Consider the following 15092-nt stretch of genomic DNA (forward strand, 5'->3'; position numbering starts at 1 on the left):
GGCAGTTGTATTCTGATGACTTTTGGGTCCGTGGCTTCTTCCTTAAATGGCTAACTCTGTCTGCCCTTGAGTGTCCCACAAGTAGTTCATCTAATCATGACCACGACTGAGTTCATCATCTTGTCTCTCGTACCAGCTGTTCCTCTTTTTTTCTTTGCGAATTATACAAAAGACATTTTCTTTCTCATAGCTGTTCAGGCTAGTAAAACGGTGTCAGCTTTGCCTCCCCCTCTCTGTTTTTGCACCTTTCCATACATTTAGTCACCAGTGCTGTCATTACCACCTCTTTAATAATACTAATTGAAGGTGAAAAATTCTCTCCTTTCCCATTTTCTCTTTCCAGTATAATTAACAGTCATCCCTAACTAACTTCTTAATTAATGAATTTGGGCTTCCTCGCTGCATTCTATAAGATATAACCAGCGTGAGCGTGATTTTTCTAAAACCCAAGTGAGTAAGTGTCTCACCATGCTTAGAGCTGGCCAGTGACCTCTTACTGTTTGGACTGCATAAACATTTCCTGCATTGGCTAATGGGTCCTTCAAGATCTAGCCCCACTTAGCCTTCTAGTCCAGTTTATTCCATTACTCTCCGCTTGCATTCTCTGCCTTCACCATGAGGTAAGTCTTTTGGACTGTGGGTCATTGACTATTGTATTTTCTCTCACCACTGCTGGATCTTGCCAAATGCAGTTTGCTCTTCCCGGAGACTTACCTTAAACTGGAAACTCCCCGAACTGACTCCTATCCATTCATCCATTTGATATGACTCTCGTGGTCGCTGCTTCTGAGAAGCCTTTCCTTACCAAATGCAGATTTCTTTGACAAGTGATCCCATGATGATTCATTATCATAGCACTCATCACACTTTCTTGAGATTTCTTGTTTGTCTTTCTTCTCTGTTAGATGAAGAGGGATGTATCTAAGGTGATATTCATCGTATACTCTGCACTGTAAACTGTATTTGTTGTGTTAATGAATTAATTATTTATGCATTTTTCTATTCTCATTTCTCATTTTAGCACACCCGCTTCTCAATTAAACTTTCCTACATTATGTCTTTATCCTTTCATCAGACCTTGAAAGAACCGTAAGATGTTTAAAATATCAGCTGTTAGTACTTGTGACATTTTCTTTCCAGTAGTATTTAAGGTTGTTTGAAGTGACAGCCAAAAAATCCAAATACTCTGAGGATATGATTTCCACTGTTAGGACAGCACTTGGAAAGCTTAGGTATGTACTAATTAAAGGGATACCTAAGAGCATTTTAGAATAAACGTATTAATTTCTTCTCCACGTATTTTGTTTAGTAGATTCAGACTGAATCTTGTATTTTGTTAGTCACACATATATTTTTTTGGTCAGTTTCTTTAGGCAACTATGGATACCTCAAACTTCAGATGTACTCAGAATGTTAGGGGAATCGTGGCTTTTGTCCTTATAGAATAAGACATGGTCCTAGAGTTATAGCGACTTCTGATTTTACTGTTTTGTAAGAAAATTGTGCTGCCTCTTCTCGTGCTTTCACAGAGAGCCACAGATGTCAGTGCCTGACAGCACACGTAGCTCGGTGGTGGCCTAAGTGTCTCTGTAAGTTACCCCTCCCGACTGACCTAGTTTATCACACCTTCAGAGAAGACAAGCTATTCTTAGGGCGCCCAGGTGCACTGATGGAGCAGGTTTTGCGGAGGCATTTCTGTCACAATTTAACCTGTAATTAACACGAAATATTGAGTTTTTCATCACATTTAATTCGTGAGATTTAATGGTTTGTTAGGAGGACTTCTTTTTTTACACACTCATTTCTGGGCCATGTTTCCTTATGAATACACAATTTTGTAAAGTAAACTTAAGAGTGTTATTTACTGTTCTATATTAAGCTTTTTTTTTTTTTTTTTTTTTTTAACATGTTTAGTGTCAAGAAAACATATCCTGACTTGACTGGGCTCTGTAGCACTCATGCTATTAAAATATAGATAATTCGATAGCCTCCCCTTTAACAAAGTGCAAGAGAGAAACTAATAAAGCCATTTAGAAGACATGATTTTACTATGTGTTATTATGAAAGCTTTATTTAATGAGTTGCCCACAGATGCTGTGTGTATATGTGTTTGAGTTGATCTGACTTTGAATGGGTTTCCTATCAGGTGGCATATTATCTCATGGGCAATTGTGTATATGTACAACCCGTAACTCAAATAGTTAAAAGACCTAAAACTACTTTTATTAAACAACATAGCCTCTCTTTTCTCCCTGTACTTTATATTGGTGAAATTCTGGGAAAAAAGCCAAAAGGAAAAAAAAAAATAATTTATTTCCTCTGGCACTTCTACTATCTTCTGAATCTGAAATCTGCAAATAAAATGGCCAATTATTATTGCCATATTCTAGACATCTCTCTCTTATGAATCAATTATTTTTTAAAAAGGGGGCGCTTGGGTGACTCGGTGGGTTGGACATCCGCTTCAGCTCAGGTCATGATCTCACGGTCAGTGAGTTCGAGCCCCGCGTCAGGTTCTGTGCTGACTACTCAGAGCCTGGAGCCTGCTTCAGATTCTGTGTCTCCCTCTCTCTCTCTCTGCCCCTTCCCTGCTCATGCTCTGTCTCTGTCTCAAAAATAAATAAAACATTTAAAAAAAATTAAAACCGACAAGGGATGATAGTGTGAAGGAGGAGCCTGGCAAAGCCAATGAATGTTTTCCCTCTAACGGTCCTCTTGTAAGTTATTTTTAACTCCTTTTAATTTCCTTTTTAAAATATATTTGTTAACGTTTATTTATTTTTGAGAGAGAGACAGAGCATGAGTGGGGGAGGGGCAGAGAGAGAGGGAGACACAGAATCTGAAGCAGGCTCCAGGCTCAGAGCTGTCAGCAGAGAGCCCTACTTGGGGCTCGAGCCTACGAACTGTGAGATCAATACGTGACTAAAGTTGGATGCTTAACCAGCTGAGGCACCTAGGTGCCCCTGGTTTTAAATTTAAGTTTGAACGGCGCCTCGGTGGCTCACTTGGTTAAGTGTCCCTTGGTTAAGTGTCCCATGGCTCAGGTCATGATCTCAGAGTTCACGAGTCTGAGCCCTGCATCTGACAGCACAGCCCGCTTCAGATCCTTTCTCCACTCTCTCTCTGCCCCTCTCTGCCTCACCCTCTCTGTCTCAAAAATAAATAAAATAAAATTTAATTTTAATTTTGATATGTCTTTTGATGAGAGTATTAATACACAGAACGTAGAGAACATTACCTTCATAAATTGGATAGAGTGAGGGATTAAAAACTGAGATTTATGGGGTGCCTACCTTATATAAGGCATTATATTTCCTGACTCAGGTGAAAATATTTCATTAACTTCTCACAAAACCTTATAAAAGAGATAGGATTATGCTCATCTTAAAAATGAGATAAATTAGATTATAAGAATTTACAAGACTTATTCAAGGTCTCTCATCTAGTAAGTGACAAATCACAGATTAACATTAGGACTGTCTGATTGCATTGCCTTTTTTTTAATCATACAGTGTTTCTTCCTTGAACATTCCAGTAAAAGAATCATCAGCAATAATATGACATCTTGCATTTCTACATTAACAACATCTTTAAAAATACCTTCACAAAAGGAGCTCACAGAAATAATGTCAGGTAGTTTTTTGTGTCACTTTTCGTGATGAGGAAATATCTACTGGCAAATGACCTTTCTCCAGATCTCTCAGAAGTTAGGGTCTGTTGATGACTGCCCTTCATTTCTTTCCATCCCCGGTCTAGCTGTTTCTTATGTACTGTGCCATTCAAAGATTATATTTAAATCTCTCACTTCATTATGAAACATTCAGCCTTTCTTTGGCATCAGATATCATTTTGTATGTGCTAAACTATGCCAAAATTGGGATCCACATGTTTTAGGTAGGAGAAGATTGCAGTAGAGGGCATATTTATTTATATATCAACAAATTTTATAATGTGTAGTCATTTATGGACCACTGCATATTTTAGTTGAATCTGGAATGTAATTTTGTTTTACTCCTATTTTTTACTTTTTTGAAACATGACTTGCCCCACTGTTAGATGTTGTCAGACAATTCAAATTAGTTATAATGGCAGTGACTTTTGAAGGAAAATTATAGTTTAGATGATTTACTTTAAAAAATAGACCTTTTAAAAATCATTAGGTTTTATGGGCTTTTTTAATTATTTTAATCTCACATTTCAGCATGGAAATCTCCACTGCCAAGTTAAATCTTCAGAAGAAAATGAAATATAATTATCTTTTTATATTATATGAAAATTAATGATATCATCAGCACTTAAGATGTAAGTTCTTTCAAAAACTTAACCCCTTGTGGTATCTTAATTTGAAATTAAAAAGTGTTTTAAATATTTGTCTAAGAGTGCACAGTTAGAATTAAAGTGAGGGTTCTCATATGTTGCCTGCTTATATATGGCACCCCCCAAAAAATGTGAATTAATACAAGAGATTCATAAACTAAAAGGCTTTTGACTATATCCCTACCTTGATCCTGGTTACCCATCTCATATAGAATAAATCCAATTTTGTGTTTGTGTGGCAAGAACTTTTAAAATCTCTTAGTAGAGATTTTAAAATCTCTTTTAAATATACAATACTCTATTTTTAACTGTCGTCACCATACTATACATTAAATCTTCAAAACTTACTCATTTTATAAATAGAAGTTTGTACCCTTTGACCGCCTTCACCCATTACTTGCATTCCCTGCCCCCACCTCTGGCAACCAGCATTCTACTCTCTGCTTCTATGAGTTCAGCATTTTTAGAGTCCATGTAGAAGTGATATCATACAGTATTTGTCTTTCTTTGTCTAACTTATTTCACTTAGCATAATGCCCTCAAGGCCCATCCTTGTCACAAAGGGCAAGATCTCCTTCCTTTCTTCATGACTAAATTATATTCCACTGTGTGTGTGTGTGTGTGTGTGTGTGTGTGTACACAAACATACATACATACCACATTTTCTTTATTCATCCATTGATGGACTCTTAGGTTGTTTCCATGTCTTGGCTATTGTAAATAATTACACAATGAACCTAGAAGTATAGATAACTCTTCAAAACAGTTGCTTAATTTCCTTCAGGTATATATCCAGTAGTGAAATTGGTGGATAGTGTAGTAATTTTATTTTTTAAATTTTTTAAAGACCCCTCATGCTGTTTTTCATAGTGGCTGTATCAATATACATTTCCACCAGTAGTGCAGAAGGGTTCGCGTTTGTCCACATCTTCACCAGCATTTGGTATTTTCTGTCTTTTTGATAATAGCCATTCTAACAGGTATGAGGTAAGATCTAATCGTGATTTTAACTTGCATTCCCCTACTGATTTGAACACCTATGCATGTACTTGTTGGCCATTTGTATGTCTTTGGAGAGATGTCTATTCAGGTCCCTTGCCCATTTTGAAATTGGATTTTTTCATCATTGAGTTATATGAGTTCCTTATGTTTTGAATATTCACTCCTTAACACTGTGTGCTTTACAAATATTTTCTCCCATTCTGTAGCTTGTCTTTTAATTTTGTTTCAGAGTTTAGTGAATAAGCAATAACATACATATAATAAACATATTTTATCACCAAAAATTAAGGATAAGTCACAGTGTACCATAAAGACTCTGGGAGGTAAATACTGCTATGGCTATTACTGCTTGCTGTCTTTGAATACCCACTGTTCAGCAGAAAACATCATGTGTACTTTAATTACTTTTCTCTAATTTCTTATGGCTACTTTAAAATCAGTAGTATTATATCCATTTATAAAATAGCAATAGAGATTAAAATGTAGCAAATGCATTGACTAAGATCCCACAGCACAATGTGAGATCAGAGGTTTATTTCTGGGCTTCTTTGGTTCAAAAGTAATCGTTTTCCTCTATTTCGCAATTCTAGGAAAAATTGTGAAATTACTGAAATTGAACTTTAGTCCCCAGATTTTGGTATTTTTCTACTTTTTTCAGGGTGTTTTCCATGCTCTCTTTAAGCAGAATTAGTTTGAAGAAAGAAATGCACCTTACCTAAGCTTAAAGAATCTACTATGTTTTCTTCCCAGTAGTATTTATTTATTTAAAAAAAAAAAAGTGAGAAAACAGTGAATGGCTAAAACATTGTACAGTTTTCTTTTTTGTGTTTTTTTGTTTGTTTGATTTTTGGTTTGTTTTTGCATTGTACAGTTTTCAACGTGTAATTGAAGAAGGTTATTTTGAGAGTTGGATATCTCAGCATTTACCTGTCCCTGTTTATCATGTCAATTCTTGAAAGAGCACTTTTTCTCTTTCCATCAAATCGTGTTCACGCATACGTTGCTCAGTAGAGGAGTTTTGCCTTCTGAGTCATTTTTTGGTGTTGGAAGACACCAACCCCAGATGAAATAGCCCATTTCATCTATGAAGGCTGTGTCTCTTTCTTCAGTCTGGAGCATTGTGACTGAAACAGCAGCTGGGCTAGATTCCCCACAAGTATTTAAAGGCATCATGGCCGTACTGGCCAGATTCTACAATGTCAGGAAGAATGAAAAACATTGCTTAAGTTTTTAACTCGTTTTTAGCATTTTTGTTTTGCTTTGTGGTTCTGGTTTTGATTGTCTTTGGTTTTTACAGTTATCCTTAAGCACTTTGGCAGAGTCTACTTTTGGAGAATTTTCTTCTAGATTGTATCTCTTCTTATGATAATGACCCCCTGGTTTCATCCTGAACGCTATACTTAGCTAAATCATCTTCATAGTTGGAAGAGCTACACAGTGGATTAATGTGGCATCTCTGAAAGATGTAAAAGTAGCAGTAAATTCCAGTATTTGACTTCTGTGCAGCATTTGATGCTGTGTCCATAGTACTTCCTTAAACTTGCATTTCTTAACCAGTTTCTTGAAATTTGTTGTAGGCAGACAAAGATATCCTCCCAAAGACATCCTTATACCCAGAACCTGTAAGCATGCTAACTTTTATGGCAGAAGTTAACTTTATAGATGTGATTAAGTTAGGGACCTTGAAATAGGGAGGTTATTCTGGATTATCTGGGTGCGCCCAATCTAATCACACGAGTTCTCTAAAGTAAGGAACCTTTCCCAGTTGTGAACATAGGGATTTGGGACTATAGGAGAATGGCCACAGGGTGCAGCCCTGGAAGATAGAAAAAGGAGGCCACAAGCCAAGGAGCGCAGGTGGATTCTAGAAGCTGGAAAAGGCAAAGACACAAATTTTCCACCAGAGCTTTCAGAGAGCAGTACAGTCCTGCTGATACTTTGATTTGAACCAGTGAGACACAAATTATACTTCTCACCTACAGTGTTGTATGGTAATATGTTTCTTTTGTTTTAAGCCACCAAGTTTGTGGTAATTTCTCTGCAGCAAGGTAGATAATTAATACACTGATTCTCTACCCTACCTTCTTTCTTTTTTTATCAAGATCATACCTGTTGCTGGTTCTTCTTCAAAACATTTTTCTCGTCTATATTACAGGATCTTCTGTCATCACCCTTATTTATTGAGTCTCCACGAGGATCCCTACAATGATTACTTCCTTATGGTTCCAATTTCTATATGCTGGTCCATCCAGTGCCATACAAGTAATCTGCTATAACTGTTGCATACCTATGGCTAATCATGAAATAGGAACTCCACAGCTCGTCATGTCTACAGGAAGTTCCCACGGACACCAAGAACTTAGTTTATCCAAAATCAAATTCATTGATCTTTTGCAAGGACCACACTTTTATATGCCCAAATCACTCATTTTTCGAATTCCCTAAGCTGTTCGGTTGTATTATAATCTACCTAGTTTGATAAGGGAGAAATTCTGCTGCTATTCTTAGCATAGCCCTCTTCCAGAAAAATCAGTGTCAATCGATCATTTCTAGCACTCAAATACAACTCTACCTCACCTTTTTCATTAATACTAACCTAATTCAGTCCCTCATTATTTTTTGCTAAATCACTGAAAAATAGTATATCCTGATATTTTAAGGCAAATTAAAGTATTCTTTTTGTGTGTGAATGTCTACATATGCTATATTCAGGGATGCATGTCTATAGTATGTGTGATAGGTGAGATGCTATCTTATTGTGAACTTTATTCTCTAAGGAAAAACAAATGGGCCATTGGTGGACGAGTTATTAAGTTCAAGTTTCAAGTTATTTTATTGATTATCAATGACAGGTTCACCTAATCAGGCACGTGTTCACATTTGCAGAATCATCATTATTTTTATGACTGTTTTTTTGTTTCCACAATATTATTTATTGACTTGTAAGCACTCATCCAAAATACAATGTTTAAGTTTGGGGGCTGGAAGTATAGCTCTAATTGCAGTGTTCCATGCTATATTTAAGCAAAGCTATGCAAAATGTCACATTGAGCTCTGAAAAATTAACATGTTAATAATTTTTATGAATAATTGCCTAATTTGCACATTCTGGGGTTTAATTTGAATGCTGTACTGATTATGCAAGCCTTTGAATAATTCATGTATAGACATCCTCCATTACCCTGACAATCAGAGTTGTAGGCTGATTCCAAAAAGCTGCCGTGTGACAACATTACCTACTATGATTGGGGATGTAATCCTATATTAAGTATTTTTCAGGAAGAAATAGAAATGAAGAGAAGTATTTGCAGAAAATTAATTGACAAATTTCTGTTTCAAGTGACCTTTGTAAAAACATACACAAAGATATCTTTGTCATTTCTTTTTCAACTGATATTCTTCTGTCTAGTGACCTTATAAACATGTGTACATGCAAATTTCTTTGTCCAACAGAAAATCAAGATAAAAAACCTGACACCATAGTTGACTATACAAAATAGAATCATAATTTTCACCCTTTGATAGAAGAAGTCTTGCATACTATTTGAGCTTTTGCAAAGAACTGGATGTATTGTAAGGCTTTGTTTGGAAAGGTTCCGAAAGTCAGGCCAAGAAATGCATATATATAGCCCCTAAGACACCCAACTATCTGTTACTTAATTTATTTATTTTAATGTTTATTTATTTTTACAGAGAGAGAGACAGGGCATGATTGGGGGAGGGACAGAGAGAGAGGGAGACACAGATTCCAAAGCCGTCTCCAGGCTCTGAGCTGTCAGCACAGAGCCTGACGCAGGGCTCGAACTCACAGACCGTGAGATCATGACCTGAGCCCAAGTCGGGTGCTCAACCGACTGAGCCACCCAGGCGCCCCAAACTATCTGTTACTTAAAAAAAATGCCCTTGTAGTTACCATTAGAGGTAATTGGCTTTACCAGTAATCTTGGCATCACCTATATGCAGGTACATCTTAGTAACGCAGGGACACCCTTGAGATCTCCATTCCAGAGAAGTGTGGTCCATCATAAAAATTTAATTCACTCCCTCATTACACTAAAATCTTTTACCAATACCATTGTTCAGCTCAATGTATCAGGCTGTATAGAGGCTCTATAGTCAGACCACCTGGGGTACAATCACATTCTGCCCCTTACTTGCTATGAGCAAGTTACTTAGCTTCTCTCAACTTTTCTTGTGTCATATGAAATGGTTCAGGGATGATGCCAATAATAGTACCTATTGTTTATGTGTAGCTGAGAAATTAACAATGTAACATATACTAAGAACTAACACACTATGCAGCATACATTAAGAGATAAATAAAAGCAATCTATTTATTTTTAATGTGTCCATGTATTACCTTTTGTTTTCTAGTTCTTATCATTTTGTCTGGGTCTAATCTATTTTGTAATGTGGGAGATGGCCTAAATAATGGCAGCCCTTTCTTCCTTCCTAGTTTTGATTCTCACTGGCCATGATATTTACTTGGGTATGTTCTAAAAATAGAAGTTTTAGCCTTCTTCTCCACCCCCAGGCTCCCCAGTTCTGATTTACTATGTCTTGGATGACAGATGAGAACTTTGTATTTTAAAAAATGCTCCCAGGTGACTTTCATAATCAAACTTATCAGGAGTCCAGTGCTCTTGGTCATGATTATTCAGCTTGTGTTTCTGGGGAACCAAAACATCTTACATGTGTTTGCAAAATCTTGTGAGGTTGACATTTGTGCCTTTTTCCGGGAAGAAAAACATTTATGAAGTTTTGTCTTTCAATATGTAAAGACAATATTCTAAAGATACTTGGGTGGCTCAGTCGTTTGAGCGACCGACTTCGGCTCAGGTCATGATCTCACGGTTTGTGAGTTTGAGCCCCGTGTCGGGCTCTGTGCTGATAGCTCAGAGCCTGGAGCCTGCTTCAGATTCTGTCTCTCCCTCTCTCTCTGTTCCTCCCCCATTTGCACTCTGTCTCCCTCTCTCTCAAAAATAAGTAAACATTAAAAAGAAACTTTTTTTTTATTTTTTTAAAAATTTTTTTTTCAATGTGAAACTTTTTTTTAAATAAAAAATAAATTAATAAAATAAAGAGCAAATTGTAGTTAATATTAAAAATCCAAGTAGTTTTTATAGAAACTTGGACGTAATATGCCTGTGCTAATTAAAAATTTGTCCTTTTTGCCCATATATATTTGTTACAAATTAGTAGACAGGGATTATTTCATGAGTAGAGAGATTGTGATGTTTCCTAACAGGTAGTCAAGATTGCATGTTTATTTCCAGAGAAAATATAAATAAATAATAATAGAGAAAAGGAGAGGATAGTGTATTAATACCTAACCCCAGAGACAGTGACAGGTCAGATTATAAATTTTGGTGACATCGACTGACCCAGGGCCAAAAACATTTTGGTCTTGAGGTACTGAAACTTGAGACATGTGTCTGGTCCATTTGGCTTTAGCCTCATAAACTGCAGACCACCAGGATTTGTTTTTCTTGGAATGTGCTCTGCGCAGTCATTGACTCAGCAAGACATCGACTGAGTAGATTCTACTAATAAGATGTTTTAGAATCTATTTTGTTTTATTATAATTGGACCAAGTAAATAAGAGAAACAGAGAAAAATAGAAACAGAGAGGGTGGTACAGAAACAGGTAAGGAAAGGGGGGCAAAGATATTGGTGAGAGAGAGAGAGAGACCTAGAGTGGCCTATCAGTGAGCAACAAAGATGCAGAAAAGTAAATAGAGAAGAAAGAAGATGAGAAAATTAAAGAGAAAGAGGGAGAAACAGTACCTGCTTTACACATGAACTACCAACCCATCGCTCCCTAAAAAATCTAATATAATTTAACTGATAGTTGAGCCATGATTACATAAATATTTTTGAAAAAAGAAAAGTAGGGCATAGGTGTCACAGTTATAATCATACAAATGCCATTATTTCTTATGCATCTCTTGCTGGAAGCAAGTCTCTTCTTCATTTTATTTGAAAATTTGACTTATAATATGCAGTGATCCATCATTTGTAAGAGAAATGTGCAGGAAGATAAATTGTACAATATTCTGACAAATCTTATTAGAGCAACATATAGAAGAGGAAAAATTAACAGCTAATCCATTATAAATGTCAAATCCACAGTGCCACTTTCTTCATAACTATTGTATTTCCATTTCTTTCTCATTAATTCTTAGTTCTTATGAAACAGTTTTCATTGGTTGGTCAGTCATGTATATCCATGAACTTCTAATCAAATATGTCACTATTGCCTTTAATTTAAAAGCATATTGCAAAAAGTCAGTGAAAATTTTGCATCTTTCTAAAAAAAGTAGACAAATGCATACCCAAAATTAATTACTTTGGTCTTTTATGTTAACGTTGAGGTAAGCCTTATTTCATTTTTCTTTTCAATTTTAGACCATATTATTACAGAGACTGTCAGACTAGAAAAGAAAAAAATATCATAGTAACATTTTCAGAAAGCCCATTAACAAATAACTTACTATTTATTTACTAAATTCTTTGGGGAGAGTGATTGTGAGATAATGATTTAAGTCACTTTATTTATGGAGGATGCTTTTTTTTTTTTTTTACTTTTTCTACATGACGTGGTTTTTTTTCTTTCCTTTCTTTTGTATCTGTTAGTGAATTACTTATTTCCTGTACATGTGAGAGTATAACAGAGATGGAAACAGACCCAATCAGTAATTTTTCCAAGTGTAGTAAGTTAAATATATTTTCAAATGCTTTACTGCTACCCGCATTAAGGAGTGGAATTGAATTTCCATTCTGCTCAAGGTGATATGCTTGACCAATGGAAACTGACAGAAGTGATGGTATACGATTGGCAACAACATGAATGGAGCCAGAGTTAATGCTAAGCAAAATAAGGTTGAGAAAGACAAATGTCATATGATTTCACTCATATGTGGAATTTAAGACACAAAATGAACTAGCAAAAGGGAAAAGAAGGAAAGAGAGACGAATCAAGTAACAGACTCTTAATTGTTTAGAGAGCAAATTGATGGTTACCAGAGGGGAGCAGTATGGGGAGATAGATTAAATAGGTAATGGAAATTAAGGAGTCACTTGCTGTGATGAGCACAGGGTGCTGTATGGAGGTGTTGAATCACTTAATTGCACAGCTGAAATTAATATAACACTGTATGTTAACTAAATGGAATTAAAATTAAAAATTAAAAAAAAGAAGTGATACTATACCCATTTCAGTCCTGGGTTTTATTAGGACTGACAATTTCATTGTCCTCCAGGAGCCATGAGTAAACATATTAAGAATGCCAACTCCTGGCTCCTGGGTGGCTTAGTTGATTAAGCATCCAACTTCGGCTCAGGTCATGATCTCGCTGTTTGTGGTTTTGAGTCCTGCATCAGACTCTGTCCTGACAGCTCAGAGCCTGGAGCCTGCTTCAGATTCTGTCTCCCTCTCTCTGCTCTCCCTGCCCCCGCTCCCCGCCCCTCCCCCCCCCCCCCACATGCACACGGTGTCTCTCTTTCTTAGAAAATAAACATTAAAATTAAATTAACTTAAAAAAAAGAAGGCCAATCACCCTAAGGCCACCATTCTATGAGGAGGTCCAAACTACATAGATATTCCATGTGTAAGCCCCCAGTTGACAGCACCCCATTTGGGCCAAGCCTTCTACCCATTCTCACAGAGAGAGTAGAAGCCATATTGGCTCATTCAGACTACGTGATCAATCAGTTAAATGCTATCAAATAACGTCTCTTAACACAGCTTGCAATACGATATTTGCTCAGGCAATCCTTGCCCGGATTTATGACCTATAAAACTGTAAGATATAATAAATGTCTTCTTTTGAGCTACAATGTTTGTGGTAGGTGTCACAGTAGGGTTGATATATCGATATCAAAAACAAGAAGTTGTCTTTCGGTTGGAGCTGTAAAAAGGATATTATGTGAACATACAGAAATCTGGTTGAATGAGAGGTATGCACACTTATTAAATGTATTATGATCTGATAAGTAGATTTCAGCTTTACTGCTTATAATTAAAGGTAGTTTGGTTTTGTTTCTAGTATTTGCAGCTTTAATTAATATGGCCTGAAAAATATCCTGATAATTAGTTAAAACTTCAAATTTGCTCTAATATTCTCTAGTAGCTTTTGGAATTGTAAACAATGTCCATAGTTTACAAACACTTGATCAGAATAACACAGGGCCATTTTCCTGTCAAAAATAATTTGGAAAATGTCATTGAATGTATGTGCATCTGTTAACAAGATATAAGACCTCATTAGGGCCTGGAGAGTCTCACCCCTTGGCCTTCACTTTGTTTTACTTTTCTGGGACTCCTTTCAGGCCTTGGCTGCTCTTTTGCTGTATCCTTTGGTTCCATTTCTTCCTTCATTTTTTTCCTTCCGTTATAATGTCTTCACATTTTGTTCTTGTCCATGTTTTCCCTCCATATTAAATTGCAGTGATTATCTTTCTCCTCATAATTTCTCTATTTCTGTTCCACATATGGCTATATGGCTCTTCAATCTATATTTCCGGCCCCCAGCCAGTGGTTTTTTCTCCACCAACCCATTTATAACTGCCTGCTTAGTACTATTTTTAGTAATTCTCATAACTTACAACATGAATTGCCTAAAACCCAAGACATTTCAACTTAATTTCTTTTTCTGCCCCCCCCCTCTTTTTTTTCTTTCCTTTTCTCATCTTTTGCTACTCTTTATTTCTGGGAAAGGCTAGACTAATATTCTTATAACACAAATGTTATTTTTTCTATTCTTACCTGTGTATTTTTTTGCCCTTGTTTTCCTTTGCTCCTACCTATACATTTTGATAGTTTTTCACTGCCCACACAGTACAGTCTGACTATGGTATTCTGATATTACAGGCCTATAAAAAAACTGGTTTCCCAATGTCTCTCACACTTCATTCTTCTGAGAATAAATGTATACTTTATGCTTTATCCCTAGTGATCGAAGTAAGTTCCCTCAAGTATAATGCATTATAAGTTGGATGAAACAAATTTTACATTATTTATTTCCCAAATATTAAATGTTAGTATCTTTATAACATTCTGTGTCCCTATGAATAAATATGAGGTAAATATTATTAAATTTTAATTATGAAAGGACACGTTAATGAAAAGAAGCAATCATGAGGTCTTTATTAAGTAGCACTTTTTTCCCCTCATCTACATTTAAAATACAAGGAGAAATAGATGAGGAAAGTGAGTGAAATAAATATTATTTTGTTATCATTGTTCTGATATCCAGAAATGCACACATTGAGTAAATATATAAACCCCCAAAATAGCAATACCCATAGGTTTTCTTCCATTTGATATATATTTTTTCTAGAATAAAAATAGATTAATTTCAGTGATTATTTCTTTTATTGAGATATGAAAAACTTCTCAAGAATCAGTCATCCAGTTCAATTAAGTTATAACAGAAACAATGACAATAAAATGCCTTTCTCCATGAAAATGTGAAAATACATGTAGATCACAAGATACATTTTATATATGAAACACACATGTTGTATTACAAGGTTGAGTCATATAATTTAAAAAGAACAGGGCAAGCACACTTTAAGTATGTTTCATTTGGCCAAATACAAATGAATTTAAATTAGCTAAGCTCTTGTCATGAATCCTTTTAAGAGGTTTTAAAATGTACTATTAAGAAAGAATTGTTCGTTTCAATTTGTCTAGGCTTAAATTCAATACAGGAAGATAAACATTAAATTATGGCTGGAGATTTCTTTCAGAGAAGTTTTATTTTTGTTTC

Source organism: Puma concolor, chromosome B1 (genome assembly GCF_028749965.1).
Source record: "Puma concolor isolate L17-30 chromosome B1, mPumCon1.1.hap2, whole genome shotgun sequence".
NCBI classification, from domain to species: Eukaryota; Metazoa; Chordata; class Mammalia; order Carnivora; family Felidae; genus Puma; species Puma concolor.